At 43.1% G+C, this 17,042-nt stretch overlaps 1 protein-coding gene across 1 annotated transcript in view; it reads right to left on the bottom strand.

The window, feature by feature from the left end:
* The window catches only part of LOC139384395 (amyloid-beta A4 precursor protein-binding family A member 2-like), an 80,488-nt gene that overhangs the window by 46,982 nt on the left and 16,464 nt on the right, over positions 1 to 17,042 (bottom strand). Inside the window, exon 2 of the mRNA XM_071129146.1 lies at positions 9,138 to 9,186. The gene's annotated coding sequence lies outside the window, so the exon portion shown is untranslated. The remainder of the gene's footprint in view (positions 1 to 9,137; positions 9,187 to 17,042) is intronic.

Genomic DNA, 17,042 nt, shown 5'->3' with positions numbered 1-17,042 from the left:
ACTGGCTTTAAAACGCATAGTCTTCTCCGAGAGTCACAGCATCTCAAATTGGCTGAGTCATACATCTTGGGATGAAACACAGAATAGATTAAGGAAGAACAAAACGATGCGAGGGAAAGCGAGGCGCGGTGACGAATGAGGAGCGACAGAGGAGATGGTGGCATATTAACATTGCCCAACCATCTGAAGGCATAACATCACATCAAAGCGTGCATTTGGGTCCCCTGGCGCTAAAGATTGTTGTAACGTGACGAACTACAGAGTCCCTGGCGGGAACAAGTGACATCATCACCCCTCTGGCCAGACATACTGTAGCTCTGCTTCTGATCCACTGATGATGCTGGAGGTCTGGATGGATGGATTACTGGGCTCTGATTGCAATCCCCTTATATCACAAAGCTCTGCAGCGCCATTCAGTCTGCCTCTATAAACCCAGCTCCCCTTCTGGCCATGTATGTCGTGCCATCACCACATCTGGTAAAGACCTCATGGGTCATAACAATAGAGGACCTTGACATTACAAACATTGTAAAAAGGGAGAGAGCACCTTTGCTTGGGTGTTTGTTAAATACCTGCTTAGAAACAGGTAGAAATTATAATGAATAACTGCATTTTTAAATCGGAGATCTATTTGGGATTCACAACTAAAGGGGCTACAGCTGAAAGGTTGTATTGGTAGATAAACCCTCTATTCAGTTGAGCAAACTAAGACACACTTTAATGTCCACACTAGCAACTGCCCCTGAGCACCACTACTCCTATTAGTGTTTGCAAACTGCGGTCAGGCTATGGAACAGGAAATGCCTCTGCCTCAACAGAAAAACAGACGTGATTTGCATGGTCTGAAATATTAAATTATCCTTCTGTTTGTTTACGCTTCTCCCAGAGGATCTAATTCATTTAGATACAACATTTGTGTCCTCAGCGAGACTAAATTGCCTAAATGACTAAAAGCAAGAGGATATGCAAGACAGCACACACACATATACACTCAGACACACACACACTAACACACACTATTGCACACGCAGAAACAACACACACACCAATGGATTAATACTCACACAACAGCCAGCTCAAGACATACACATCATGTTATACAAAGTTAAAATAGTTAGCAAGGAAACATTTTCATTTAAAAACTGACTATGAAGAGGGGTGTAGGTTATTCAAGAAGTCTAGTTCTCCTTAGAGTAGTCCCAAATAAATATTCCTTAGGAAAATGGGAGGAATTGATTCCATATTCAACAGCATACATGATGACAGGCCAGGGCACTTTCTTTCCACACTTCACAGTCAATACGATTCCTTGGCATCGAATGCACAGAGGATTAGAAACGTATCATTATAGTGAGTACCATATCATCAGTTTACACTTGGGTCTCAAGGCTTTCAAAGATTAAACTAGCTAGATGTTGATGTCAGCCATCTCCTCCGTTATTCAAGCTTTTAATCATGATATGTAAAGCACTGTTTCAACAGATGATAAGACTCCACCAAACACACGAGTGACTCTGCCGCCAAATGCAGTCAGACCAAAATGTGTCTTATATGGAAGCATGGGCCCCATAACACGCGTGCAATTCCCATACACTATCAGTGACGTGCAGATGGATGGGGACTATTTGAGAGGAGATTATAGGCCTACAGGATAAGAAACTGAGAGTGGACAGGCAGGCAGAGTCTTGGGCCCCGTCATAGTGCTATCTGGCTCAGAAACACAGCCTTCTGGTGGGCCAGCTCACAGCCAGCCATTCTGCTTCCATGGGTACAGCAAGCAACCCACAACAGCTCCTCTCCTTTTCAGCCAATAATAATCCTCTTTAGTGCTCAATCAATCATGGGCTTTTTGGCTGAGAGCGAGCAGAAATATGGAAGATGGAAATAGGGAGACAGATTTTCACCACCCGGATCATATTGTTCATGTAAATAGGAGAAGTTGTCCTGATTATGTTCACTGATTATGTACACAGTAAATCAAGGAGAGATTAAAGTAACAAGTTAACTCATGTACAGTCAATTTATCTTCACCCTCAACAGAGTGATATGCTCCCTGGATTTAGTATTGATAACTGGAGTTGATTGGAACTGACTACTTTTAACTACATTATGGGGGCTTTCACACCAAATTGGTTTGGTTCGGTTTTTCCGAAGTTCCCCCTGAGTTTATCCCCTTAGTTTGGTTTGTTTGGACTGGTGTGAACACTACCCGCACTCGGGTCCGGACTAAACAACGAACGGTGGTTCGCTCAAAAAGAGTGGTCTCGGTCTCATTCAATTTGTACGGTGGTGTGATTCGCTGTAGGTGAGAACGCTGTCAGGACCAAACACAGGAAAATAACCTGAGTCGCATATTATTTTTATTGTTTGTTTGACTGTGAGCATTTGTTGAAACTTCATATATCTGAAACATTCTGTGAGTAGCAGCACATTTATGAGCACATCCGATGCAGATTAGGGGAGACGGGGGCTATACCGGGGATTTAGCCTACTGAATATATACGCCTTTCCACGTAGCAGTTAGAGCTGCTTTTGCGATGTTTCCTTCTGCATGTTGTTCGAAGACCAAAGATAAAATAATATGAAGATTGGGACATGCAAAATGTAATATTAAGATTGGGACACACAAGTGATTCTTCATGATAATTAATCATACATGGATTTAACTTTGGCATTTTTGTCCAATAAATTTGTGCAATCTTTTATTTCAGCTCATGAAACATGGGACCAACACTTTACATGCTGCATTTATATTTTTGTTCAGTGTATTTTGTATTAATTGTTGGACATAAAAATACTGTAAAGTATTCCCATGCATAACAGATGTGTGACCATATGTGACCATATACAAATGTAAGCAAAGTTTGAAATGATTATATTTTAGTCAAATATTATATCTGTTTGGTCTTATTGTGGTTCATTTGCAGTCCACAAATTATTTGTAATCATGTTCCTGACCATCTGCTCAAGAAAAAAAATGAAAAAAACTTTGAAAAAAGAACTCTGTTGCCAGAAGTACCTTTTACACTTTTTAGACTGGGACCAAATGTTTTCTCCTGGCAGAGTTAAATTTTCTTCAATTAGAGTTCAATTTCCTGTGCATGCATCTGATCCTCCTAATGTGGTAATACATACGAGGCCATGGTCTGCAGGGTAGGGAAGGTTACTTTCTAAATGGAATCTGTTTCAGTTACCTTTCCAAAATTATAATCAGGAACCTAACTTTTGGGTTACCCAAACTCAGTAACGTAATCTGATTACTTTCCCCTTAAGAGGCACTAGAAGAATACAAAAATGAATATAAACAATTGAACAACATCTATTGCAGGATAAATCAATGTTAAAGTTTACACAGCTGGCCATACATGGATTTGACTTTATGGGTTGGTTATGTAGGCTTCTAACCCACTTCTTTTTACTCCAGATAATAATACTATCAGGTTAAAAACCAAAGCCTGCCAGATTTCCAGTCATTCCAAATAATGTAATACCCCTTGACATAGCTGTGGGAAAATGTTTGGGTGGAGTGATTTTTATTTAGCTGACGGGGGTATGGGGGGGGGGGGGGACGACGACTAGTAAATAAATAGGACTAGTAAAAAAAAATAATACAATAATTGTATTAACATTGATATTGAATTCAGATTTTTCCGGGGATGCTGCAGCACCCTCAGCACCCTTACTTCCCATGGCTATGCCCCTTGATCTTCAAGAACAGGACTTGGAAATATGGAAATATAGATTAGCCAAACTGTTTTACCTGAGCATAACCCAAAAACTGCTTAATATTTTGTTGTCATGGAGGACTGATTAGGCTCATTGCTTCGAGTTGAAAAATAAACGCTGCTCTCATGGAATGGCATGCCTTGAGCGCTACCAAAAAGTGCTATTTGCATGTGAAAGATTAATGACATATGCAGCATACCACCCTGCATACCACCGCTGGCTTGCTTCTGAAGCTAAGCAGGGTTGGTCCTGGTCAGTCCCTGGATGGGAGACCAAATGCTGCTGGAAGTGGTGTTGGAGGGCCAGTAGGAAGCACTCTTTCCTCTGGTCTAAAAAATATCCCAATGCCCCAGGGCAGTGATTGGGGACACTGCCCTGGGGCACTGCTGTCTTTTGGATGGGATGTTAAAACAGGTGTCCTGACTCTCTGAGGTCATTAAAGATCCCATGGCACTTATCGTAAGAGTAGGGGTGTTAACCCCAGTGTCCTGGCTAAATTCCCAATCTGGCCCTTAAACCATCACGGTCACCTAATAATCCCCAGTTTACAATTGACTCATTCATCTCCCTCCTCTCCCCTGTAACTATTCCCCAGGTCGTTGCTGTAAATGAGAATGTGTTCTCAGTCAACTTACCGGGTAAAAAAAATAACAGATACCATTTTTTTCTATAGGCCTATTATTATTATTTTGTTGTTGTTGGTGATATCTCAATAATTTACAGCTGTTTAATGGGAGAATCCACAGTTGAAACAATAACCAAGGACCACCCTGACTCTGTTTTGGTAAAAAGCTGAGGGATGGGCCTGTAACCACTCTCAAACTAATAGACAGAGCTAAGGATGCAAGGCCTGACCATCCATGATATCAAAAGTATCATTTTAACCATGTTTTGATACTACCGCCTTTCTATAGTCCAGATATTGGAGATTACATCCAACAACTACAACAAAGACAACAACAAAGACAACAACAACGGCAAAGACAACAACGACGACAATGACGATGACAACAATGACAACGACAATGCAGTATAATCCCAATCAGAAACCGTCCTGATCAAAAGAATAACATAAAAACAGTGTTGGTTTACATTTACAAACATTGGATTAAAACAAGCTTATATTTTGGGTTCTCATGGGGTGTGACAGTTGAACTAATGAGGCATTTATAAGTTATATTCTTTAAGAATCAATGAGTACACAGGATATCATTAATTTATACGTCTAAAAATAGATGTAGCAACTACACATTGCCCCTTTAAGTCTGTCAAAAGTGTGCGAGTTTGAGCATATGTATGTTAGGCCTATGGATATTTTGTTTTGAATCAGCACAAATTAGATTGAGCAATAAAAGCACCAGTCGTGGTCTCCTTACATTAAACTATGGGGCCCAATACCATGGAGGAGTTTAGAAGGTAGGAACACGCTCAAACTTGTATTCTATAGGCTGGGATCCACACTATGTATGTAGCTGTTGCAAGTGCGCATTTTTCACTGGCTGTCCACTGGTCGCAAAACAATGATTGATAGGCAGCTTAAACGTCTTAATTTCAACCATTATTGGGATAAAATACACATACAGTTCCTTCAGAAAGTATTCAGACCCTTTGACCTTTTCCACATTTTGTTACGTTACAGCCTTATTCTAAAATGGATTACATTTTTTTAAATCCTCAGCAATCTACCTACAATACCCCATAAGGACAAAGAAAACAGGTTTTTATAAATACCTTATTTAGATAAGTATTCAGACCCTTTGTTATGAGACTCAAAATTGAGCTCAGGTGCACCCTGTTTCCATTGATCTTCCTTGAGATGTTTCTACAACTTGATTGGAGTCCACCTGTGGAAAATTCAATTGATTTTACATGATTTAGAAAGGCACACACCTGTCTATATACGGTTCCACAGTTGACAGAGCAAGCCATGAGTTTGAAGGGATTATCCGTAAAACTCAAGAGACAGGATTGTGTCGAGGCACAGATCTGGGGGAGGATACCAAAACATTTCTGCAGCATCCCCAAGAACACATTGGCCTCCATCGTTCATAAATGGAAGAAGTGGTGAACCACCAAGACTCTTCCTAGAGCTGGCCAAACTGAGCAATCGGGGGAGAAGGGTCTTGGTCAGGGAGGTGACCAAGAACCTGATGGTCACTCTGACAGAGCTCCAGAGTTCCTCTGTGGAGATGGGAGAACCTTCCAGAAGGACAACCATCTCTGCAGCACTCCACCAATCAGGCCTTTATGGTAGAGTGACCAGAAGGAAGCCACTCCTCAGTAAAAATGCACATGACAGCCCGCTTGGAGTTTGCCAAAAGGAACTTAAAGACTCTCAGACCATGAGAAACAAGATTCTCTGGTCTGATGAAACCAAGATTGAACTCTTTTGCCTGAATGCCAAGCGTCCCTATGGTGAAGCATGGTGCAGGCAGCATCATGTTGTGGGGATGTTTTTTAGCGGCAGGGACTGGGAGACTAGTCAGGATCGAGGCAAAGACAAACAGAGCAAAATACAGAGATATCCTTGATGAAAACCTGCTCCAGAGCACTCAGGACCTCAGACTCGTGCGAAAGGTTCACAATCTAACAGAACCACGACCCTAAGCACACAGCCAAGACAACGCAGGAGTGGCTTCAGGACGAGTCTCTGAATATCCTTGAGTGGTTCGCTAGAGCCCGGACTTGAACCCATTCAAACATCTCTGGAGAAACCTGAAAATAGCTGTCCAGCAACGCTCCCCATCCAACCTGAGAGAGCTTGATCAGCAGAGAATAATGGGAGAAACTCCCAAAATACAGGTGTGCCAAGCTTGTAGCGTCATACCCAAGAAGACTCAAGGCTGTAATCGCTGCCAAAGGTGCTTTTACAAAGGGTCTGAATACTTATGTAAATGTGATATTTTGTGTGTAGATTGCTGAGGGGGAAAAAACAATTTAATACATTTTAGAATTAGGCTGGAACCTAACACAATGTGGAAGAAGTCAAGGGGTCTGAATACTTTCCGAAGGCACTGAATACATTTGTGCACAGCCATCCACAACCACAATCTGTAAGGTGTAAATAGCTAAATGAGAGAGCAGCAGTGTGATTCACATCAATGCGCTATGTAGATATCAATAACAAGTGATATCCGTATCGCCCTCTAGGCTACAGCACTGCTGTCATCCTTACCGCCAAGCGTTTATTCAAGTTGGATAATCTTTGGATGCCGACAGCAGTCGCACCATTGGAAGACATAGCTTGGACTGTAGCTTAAAAAAGCCTATTCCTGCCCTTCTCCCACGATCCATCAAACCCATTTGGTGTGTCATCATAGTGGTCTCTGACTTGTGGTCAGATTCGCTCAGGCGGAACAAACTTTAAATCCTTTTTTCAATGCTGATTTGACAGCGGTGAGAAAACAGCAAGGTATCAAAGATTATTTTTGCAAACACCCTGTATGAATTTGTAAATAATCCTAGAAGTAATCATCGTTTTTCAAAAGTACCTATAATCTGATTACAATATTTTTGCTGGTAAAGTAATGGATTAGGTTGTGTTTGTGTGTGTGCATGTAATGGATTACATTACATGTAATCCATTACTACCCAACCCGATGTTATGTCATCACTAATGGCAAGACTAGTGATGTTGTGAGGCATGAAGCAGAGCCAAACTGGCTAACCGTCGTTCTGTCAAGGGCATGTTAATCGAAAGCTAAGTGATACTGAAACAGATGTGAACATTTCATTCCATCCCTGGCACAATATTGTGCCAGCTCAAACACTCCTTGGCCAATCTGCAAGCAGGACCACAATCATAGTTTGTTCTGTTTTTCACCTCTGTGGGTATGAGTGCAATATGTTTGAATAATGTATATGACATGTGTTACAAAAGGGAAAATATAATATCTAGCAGCATTTCTATAACATATTTTACAATGCAAATGTATCCATTTACACTTTTATGAAATGACAATAACATACAGGATTTCAATGACAATAACATATTTCCTCCTCCCGGAGGTGTCTCACCTACTATTGTCACTTCTCTGCTCTGACAGTAACAGAGTACACATCAACATGGTGCTTCTTCTTCCTATACCATATGGAACTACTCTTGAAATGAATTGTCACATCATGAGAAGAAGAACGGCAGCTGACTTCGCCTGAAGACTCAAACAGAATTTTTCCACTGCTCTATGTTCGCTACATACTTCAGGCCTGAGTCTGCATCGTTGAAGTCGTATGTGGTGACGTCACAATGAGGGGTGTCGTACTCTCTAACCAATCAGAGTATCAAAGCCAACGACACATTTTCAAAACACCGCTTTACCCATGTGTGTTCTGGCTCTGGCCCAACCCACTGGTTTCTGGGACCAATCAGAATGGTCAGAACGTGTTTGCGTTCTTGAAAACGCCGGGGAGGTACTCCGATCCAGACTCATTGCGGAGAAGAAAATAACGTCCGTTGGCGTGGCGTAGTGTTTGGCCGGAGCAAGGAGGTTGGGTAGCCAGGCAGATATAGAGTACTGTATAGCTGACATGATCTCTGTCTACCTCATTGCTTGAGCAGTTCAGTTATTGCACATTCTGCTTAATGATACAAAAGCCTTATGCTGCTATGGTCCTACTGACACCATGAGATAGTAATATGATGATTGGATGTTTGAGCGTCTGAATGCCAAGCTAAAGGTCTAGCAGCTGTAATACCACAGTCACCCACGACTCCCACTGTGAAGTGACCTGCAAGGCTACCGACTGGCAGCTTGGTCCTCTCCTCTAAAAAAATGGAGCTGTTGCTCAGTCTATCTCAAAGGATGGCTGTGTATAAATATTCCAGCTGAAGATGAATAGGTGATGAGGAGAGGGTTGCTTTAAAGAGGTTCACAGCGTTTTGGGTTGCTCAACTATTATTTTTCTTCTTTCTCCTCGGCCCTGCAACGTCTTCAAAGACTTCTCCCACAATACCTCCCTCCTCCTCCTTGATCATTGTGCATCCTCATCTACCCCTCCCTCACACAGTGCTTCCGTGTCAATCTCACACTTCTGTACATAGAGCCCAGGTGGTCCCAGAGGATGCCCTGTGCCCTACAGATCTCTCTCACAACAGCAACACATCACATGGTAAACAGCAGGATCATAGGACAGCGATGAGCATTCAAACAGAAAAGACTACAGCACAGAGGAGCCTTGAGTTGAGATGTGCATAGCTCCAATTAACTAGCTTAATCTGAACATTCAATGACAGAGGACATGACTAACAGCCTTTTTAAAAGCACATTGTCATTGAAATGTGCACCTGATCCCACCTTTCCATCTAATAAAGCCACCTACTTTAAACAACAGCAACACATCTATAACAACCATGAGAATGAAACCCATTAATGCTGGAAAGTCATAACCCCAAAATAAGCATAAATACTCACCAATAGCTGTAGGTTGGTGGCTGATGTGGTCTATTTCCCAGGTGCACTCCTGAAACAAAAAGAGTACAAGGCTGAGTATGGTGAAGGGGCAACTTGTTCAGCTTAGACAGTAAAGCCTTGATCTATCACCCCCCTCCTTCCTCAGTCCCTTGGTTATAAAGTAGTCTGGCTCTTGGGCCAAAACAACATCATTACTGTGCCACTCACAGCAAGATTTCCTAATTGGTTTTTAAGCAACACCGCACAAATAAAGATGAGAAGCTCAAAATGCCCAATCTTTAAACAGGAGAGTTAGAGCAGTGAGCACATGTTGACATCACATGCTCTTGGGGTACTTCCTGTCACAGCTGATCAGATCCTCATGCCAATGCACTCAACAAAGAGCACTTTGAGCTTATCTCTGGCTTGGAGGGGAGCATCCTGAAAGGAACTGGTATGTCATTAGATTAGCAACAAACCCAAGCACTAACACATTTAAGAGAGGAGAAAAAAAAGTTGTCACTCAGTTTAGTGTGATGTGATTACTGAGTACGGGCTCACAAAGATTCTGATTCATTAAGTAGCTCTATGTTGTTGGCGCCATAATGGGGAGAGGGAGCAGAGATGGAGGGAGGGAGAGAGGCAGAAAGGAAGGGAGAGAAGGAAAGAGGGGGGGTTGCCAATTGAGACAGGCAGCACAGGAAGAGGATGCTGCTGCTTGACTGTACTCTCTCTCTCTCTCACACACACATAATGCTCTCTCTTTTAGAAACACACCTCCCTCTGGCCAGATGTGTTCTGCATGATAAGCCTTGTGCCGACACATCCTTCCTCCCCTCAAGGCTTCAGGTGGCACTGGAAGTGATTTGCACATTGTATTGTTACCAAGACTCATTTGGACACGCCAACCTCGCTGAAGAGATTCCTTACACTAATCAGGGCTAACACCACAGCACAGAGACAGTAATGTTATCTTACCACATCTTCCTATCCAGAGATAGCTTCTGTTCGTGCTCAGGCTGGAGTGCTGATTAAAGCTGGGCTGCTTCTTTGATGTCCTAAAAACAGCCTGTCTCCCTTTACCAACATCAGCTGATACTGAAGGGGAGAGGTGCTTCAAAGTAAAACAACACCAGGGCAAACAAGACTGATCCCCTGGGCCCTCAGTGTGAAGTGACAGAATTGTTTTCTGGGGTGTTTGCCTCCATCTCGGATACAGAAGGATAAGGGCATAGGCTTACTGCATTCTAACAAGTCGCATTCTACTTTTCCTTCCAGGAGAGGTTGCCATCGGCAGCTAAGCTCAGTCTGGGTGGAAACAGGGCAGATTCTCCCACAAATCTAGACAAATGGCTGGAGTCACAAGCTGTGCCCGATGGGCTACTGCAGCAGAGTCCAGCCAGTGTAAACCTCAGCCCAACATCCTCTCTGTGAAGGAAAGCTTCCACATCCACATTCCACTCCACAATTAGAGCCGAGAGAGGATCCATCCAGCTTCAGAGGGACAGTTAGTTTGTCAGGGGAGCTGTCAGGGGGAGAGGAGAGATGAGGAGAGGAGGGAAGAGAAAGGATGAGGAGAGAAGGGATGGGGAGAGCCTGCTGACAGCATGGAGACCTGAGTGTCACTCAACGAGCATGTGGGAGATGCCATGACTATAGAGTGCTGATGTTCACTGTCAGCCATCACGGGTCCTCAGGGGCCATGTGGGCCCACTCCTGCTATTAGCCTATGTCAAAACCCCTGGTGCAGTCTGACAGGTGTGCTGGTTAGGAATAGGAATAGTCTAAGTGTTGTTCTGTGCCCCCCTGCCCCCATGGCTGTGCCCAATGGCATTCTTCAGACATTTTAATTATCAACCATCATTTGGTTTAAGACGGGGTATAAATAAATAATTGTTGTGTGGCACACAGAAAAATCTAATCAAGAAAAATCTAACACATTAGCGCAGCATATCTAAATGCTTAGGATAACTGATAGAGCCAGAAGAAGCATTGCCAGGTGATAAATATATGAGCAAGTAGCACACAGCTGAACTATCTACCAAACAATGCCCACGTTCCATCTGACGATTAAACTGTTTGAACCAATAGTAAGCAGCGCTGTGTGACTCATCCTCCCAGGGGAAGACACAGAAACCAACCAACTGTGTTTGTTACTGAGAACACAGTGCCAGTTATGAGGCAGAGCCGAATGTATTATCACCTCCTCTTCAGGTATTTGAAGTTTATCTGGGACATTTCCTCTGGTTTGCTCAACTTCTCAAGGCACAAAACAATCAGCACGTTTTCTCTGGCGACTGGAATGTGTCCTGCGCTCTCACACACATACAACACAAACACGCGCAAGCATGCAGACACACACACACACACACACTCTCCTTTTCTCCGACAGATAAAGTGTCAGCAACACCACTGTCTCTCCCGCTCAGCTACGCAGTCACATTGTGCTCTGGCTGCAGTATCATCTCATGCCCTTGGGCTCCGTTTGGTCCCTGAGGCCCCAATCACACTGCAGTACACTGCAGCTGCTACTTCTCTGCATAGGACCATTTTGATCAGTCACAGGAGACACCAACAAATGACACTTGTTCTGTTGATGGGAGGAAAGTTACCAACACCTGCAACAACTCACAATCAATCTGCATGCATTATCTAGAAATAACCAATTACAGTACATTACTGCAATATGAAAAAACAAAGTACTATGCCAAACATACAGTATCAGTAGGCCTGTCAAATGGTTACATCTGACATGTGGTGAGAAAATACAGCCTAATATAGTAGCTAGCTACATATGAAGGATATTCATTGTATCACTCTTCTGTTGATGAACATTTCCTGCACAGCAGGATTATGCAACCTTGCAGTGTACGGTTTTAAAAGGCTTCTAAAGTTTCTAATTTCCACTGAAAAAGGTCAGACTTGATTTGCCCTATGTAAAATACGCCTACAAAAAATATCTACATTTGTATTTGTCTCATGCTTCGTAAACAACAGTTGTGGACTAACAGTAAAATGCTTACTTACAGGCCCTTTCCAACAATGCAGAGAGAACGAAAATAGAGACATAATTTAAAAGTAAAACACATAAAAGTATAATAGACACACAATGAGTAATAATGAGTAACAATAACTTAGCTGTATACAAAACATTAAAAACGTCTCTTTCCATGACATAGGCTGACCAGATGAATCCAGGTGAAAGCTATGATCCCTTATTGATGTCACTTATTAAATCCACTTCAATCAATGTATAGATTAAGGGGAGGGAGACAGGTTAAAGAAGGATTTTTAAGCTTTAAGACAATTGAGACATGTTGTGTATGTGTGCCATTCAGAGGGTGAATGGGCAAGACTAAAGATGGAAGTGTCAAGAACCGGTTTGTGTCAAGAACTGCAATGCTGCTGGGACATCCAGCCAACTTGACACAACTTTGGGAAGCATTGGAGCCAAATATTGGAGTATGTGATGAGTCAAAAACAAGTTAGTGCAAAAAGGGTCAATGCAGATAGTTAAATAGATAACCAAATAGCTACCCAGACAAACTATTTAGCAGTCTTATGGTAGAAGCTGTTCAGGGTCCTGTTAGTTCCAGACTTTGTGCATCGGTACCGCTTGCCGTGCAGTAGCAGAGAGAACAGTCTATGACATGGGTGGCTGGAGTCTAACAATTTTTTGTAGCTTTCATCTGACACACTGGGAGCTCGGCCCCAGTGATGTACTGGGTCGTACACACTACCCTCTGTAGCACCTTGCGGTCGGATGCCAAGCAGTTGCCACACCATGCAGTGATGCAGCCAGTCAAGATGTTCCCAATGGTGCAGCTGTAGAACTTTGAGGATCTGAGAGCCCATGAGACATCTTTTGAACCTCCTGAGGAGGAAGAGGCATTGTTGTGCCCTCTTCACAACTGTCTTGGTGTGTTTGGACCATGATAGTTAGTTGGTGATGTGGACACCAAGGAACTTGAAGCTCTCAACCTGCTCCACTACAGCCCCGTCGATGAGAATTGGGGCGTGCTCAGCCCTCCATTTCCTGTAGTCCACGATGAGCTCCTTTGTCTTACTGACGTTGAGGGAGATGTTGTTGTCCTGGCAGTGTCTCTTACCTCCTCCTTATAGGCTGTCTCATTGTCGTTGGTAATCAGGTCTACCACCATCATCGGCAAACTTAATGATGGTGTTAGAGTCATACGCGGCCAAGCAGTCATGGGTGAACAAGAAGTACAGGAAGGGCCTTTAGCAAGCACCCCTGAGAGGCCCCCGTGTTGAGGGTCAGCATGGCAGATGTGTTGTTGCCTGCCCTCACCACCTGTGGGCGTACCATCAGGAAGTCCAGGATCCAGTTGCAGAGGGAGGTGTTCAATCCCAGGGTCCTTAGCTTAGTGAGGAGCTTGGAGGGCATTATGGTGTTGAACGCTGAGCTGTGGTCAATGAACAGCATTCTCACGTAGGTGTTCCTTTCGTCCAGGTGGGAAAGGGTCGTGTGGAGTGCAATAGAGATTGCGTCATTTGTGGATCTGTTGGGGTGGTATGCAATTGGAATGGGTCCAGGGTGTCTGGGATGATGGTGTTGATGTGAGCCATGACCAGCCTTTCACAGCATTTTATGGCTACAGATGTGAGTAGTACAGGGCGATGGTCATTTAGACAGGTTACCTTAGCGTTTTACAGACAGAGTCAGGGAGATGTTGAAAATGTCAGTTAAGACACTTGCCAGCTGGTAAATGCACGCTCTGGGTACGTGTCCTGGTAATCCACCAAGCCCTGCGGCCTTGTGAATGTTAACCTGTTTAACTAGGGCTGGGCGATATATCAAATTAATTGGATTAATTCTAAATTATGTTTTTGCGTGATATTCCAAAATGCCTGTATCGCAAGAATCTAGGTTTTGTTATTTTCCGTTTTTATGAGTGTTTATGTCCGCGTGTTCTCGTCTTGTATTTTTGGTCTCGTCTCTTTCGATCCTTCTGTGCTGTGTGCGCCTCCCCATTTACACCAGATGTCTGTATATAATTACGAGCTGCACCTCTCCGCCCTAGCAATGGGAGTTGTTGTCCCAAAGGCGGGAAGGCAGGCGACAAGACTCGGTCAAAAATAAACCCATAGACACGCATTTGGCTTTATTTTTGGACAGATTTTAGCGGGAGTGAAACTTCTCACTTCGCCTCTTCTTTTATCGTTTACACACACTTCAAGCCCCTCCTCTTGCCTCTCACACCAACAAAATTGAGAGATCTCGTCTTCCTCTCTGACAAGCGGTTTTAACTCGCTACTTTCATTTGCAGAATCGGTCACGTGGACACCAAAACACATTGAGACATTATTTTACTGTACTAGAGGAGAAGATAACTTTTCGAACGATACCCTTTTCATCTCAACTACCAAATTGCAAGCAGATCAGACACTACTAAATCAAGGGTATCAATGAACATTGAGCATACCCTTTCCAGAATCAGTTCGTCGCGCGGGGCATTAGGGTACCACTAGCAGCATTTTAGCCAAAGACTTATACTAGCTGTTTTATAAATTTGCAATAAGCATAAAACACAATTATATAAAGGAATTGGCAACTCATTCTCATTCTGAGAAATAAGGTAGGCCACTTGATTTCAACATCTGAACAAAGTGGACATGCTCTCATGCTTTTCAAACAATTGGAGACAGACAGAACAAAAGTTCATAACAATTCAACTGTTTAAACTTGTTAGCTAGCAAATAGATCGAAGTTGGCTAAAGTTGATGTTGAAACAAATATTAGCTGGCTAATCACTAACGAGAGATTGTTGATGAGACCTGTGTTAATTCTCTATAGCCTAGTGCCTGCTACAAGAAGTTAGTCATGATTAGTTAATGTGCATTATGCATGGTTCTAGTTACATTTGTAACCAAAAAGGGAATGTTCATAGACAGACTTGAAAGCCTGATCATTGATTATTGCAAAAAAAAAAGCAGGTTAAACTATTTTGATCAAATAATGCAATTATTTCCATATGGTTGTGGAAGGCTTATAAATAGATATAACTTCACAAACCCTGAATTCATTAGACTATTGCTGACTTTTTGAAATGCAGTGAATATATTTTTTATAACCCCTTTTTCTCCCCAATTTTGTGGTATCCAATTGTTTTAGTAGCTACTATCTTGTCTTATCGCTACAACTCACGTACGGGCTCGGGAGAGACGAAGGTTGAAAGTCCTGCGTCCTCAGATACACAACCCAACCAAGCCGCACTGCTTCTTAACACAGCGCCCTCCAACCCGGAAGCCAGCTGCACCAATGTGTCGGAGGAAACGCCGTGCATCTGGCAACCTTGGTTAGCGCGCATTTGCGCACGGCCCGCCACAGGAGTCGCTGGTGCGCGATGAGACAAGGATTTCCCTACCGGCCAAACCCTCCCTAACCCGGACGACGCTAGGCCAATTGTGCGTCGCCCCACGGACCTCCCGGTCGCGGCCGGTTATGACAGAGCCTGGGCGCAAACCCAGAATCTCTGGTGGCGCAGCAGTACAGCGCCCTTAACCACTGCACCACCCGGGAGGCCGAAATGCAGTGAATATTAACTCTAAATTGTACAACAACGCTTCTAGAGATTATATATATATATATATATATATATATATATATATATATATATACATACAGTGCCTTGCGAAAGTATTCGGCCCCCTTGAACTTTGCGACCTTTTGCCACATTTCAGGCTTCAAACATAAAGATATAAAACTGTATTTTTTTGTGAAGAATCAACAACAAGTGGGACACAATCATGAAGTGGAACGACATTTATTGGATATTTCAAACTTTTTTAACAAATCAAAAACTGAAAAATTGGGCGTGCAAAATTATTCAGCCCCCTTAAGTTAATACTTTGTAGCGCCACCTTTTGCTGCGATTACAGCTGTAAGTCGCTTGGGGTATGTCTCTATCAGTTTTGCACATCGAGAGACTGAATTTTTTTCCCATTCCTCCTTGCAAAACAGCTCGAGCTCAGTGAGGTTGGATGGAGAGCATTTGTGAACAGCAGTTTTTAGTTCTTTCCACAGATTCTCGATTGGATTCAGGTCTGGACTTTGACTTGGCCATTCTAACACCTGGATATGTTTATTTTTGAACCATTCCATTGTAGATTTTGCTTTATATTTTGGATCATTGTCTTGTTGGAAGACAAATCTCCGTCCCAGTCTCAGGTCTTTTGCAGACTCCATCAGGTTTTCTTCCAGAATGGTACTGTATTTGGCTCCATCCATCTTCCCATCAATTTTAACCATCTTCCCTGTCCCTGCTGAAGAAAAGCAGGCCCAAACCATGATGCTGCCACCACCATGTTTGACAGTGGGGATGGTGTGTTCAGCTGTGTTGCTTTTACGCCAAACATAACATTTTGCATTGTTGCCAAAAAGTTCAATTTTGGTTTCATCTGACCAGAGCACCTTCTTCCACATGTTGGGTGTGTCTCCCAGGTGGCTTGTGGCAAACTTTAAACAACACTTTTTATGGATATCTTTAAGAAATGGCTTTCTTCTTGCCACTCTTCCATAAAGGCCAGATTTGTGCAATATACGACTGATTGTTGTCCTATGGACAGAGTCTCCCACCTCAGCTGTAGATCTCTGCAGTTCATCCAGAGTGATCATGGGCCTCTTGGCTGCATCTCTGATCAGTCTTCTCCTTGTATGAGCTGAAAGTTTAGAGGGACGGCCAGGTCTTGGTAGATTTGCAGTGGTCTGATACTCCTTCCATTTCAATATTATCGCTTGCACAGTGCTCCTTGGGATGTTTAAAGCTTGGGAAATCTTTTTGTATCCAAATCCGGCTTTAAACTTCTTCACAACAGTATCTCGGACCTGCCTGGTGTGTTCCTTGTTCTTCATGATGCTCTCTGCGCTTTTAACGGACCTCTGAGACTATCACAGTGCAGGTGCAT

Source organism: Oncorhynchus clarkii, chromosome 26, assembly GCF_045791955.1.
Source record: "Oncorhynchus clarkii lewisi isolate Uvic-CL-2024 chromosome 26, UVic_Ocla_1.0, whole genome shotgun sequence".
Lineage (NCBI taxonomy): Eukaryota > Metazoa > Chordata > Actinopteri > Salmoniformes > Salmonidae > Oncorhynchus > Oncorhynchus clarkii.
This window is presented reverse-complemented; position numbering and strand designations above follow the sequence as displayed.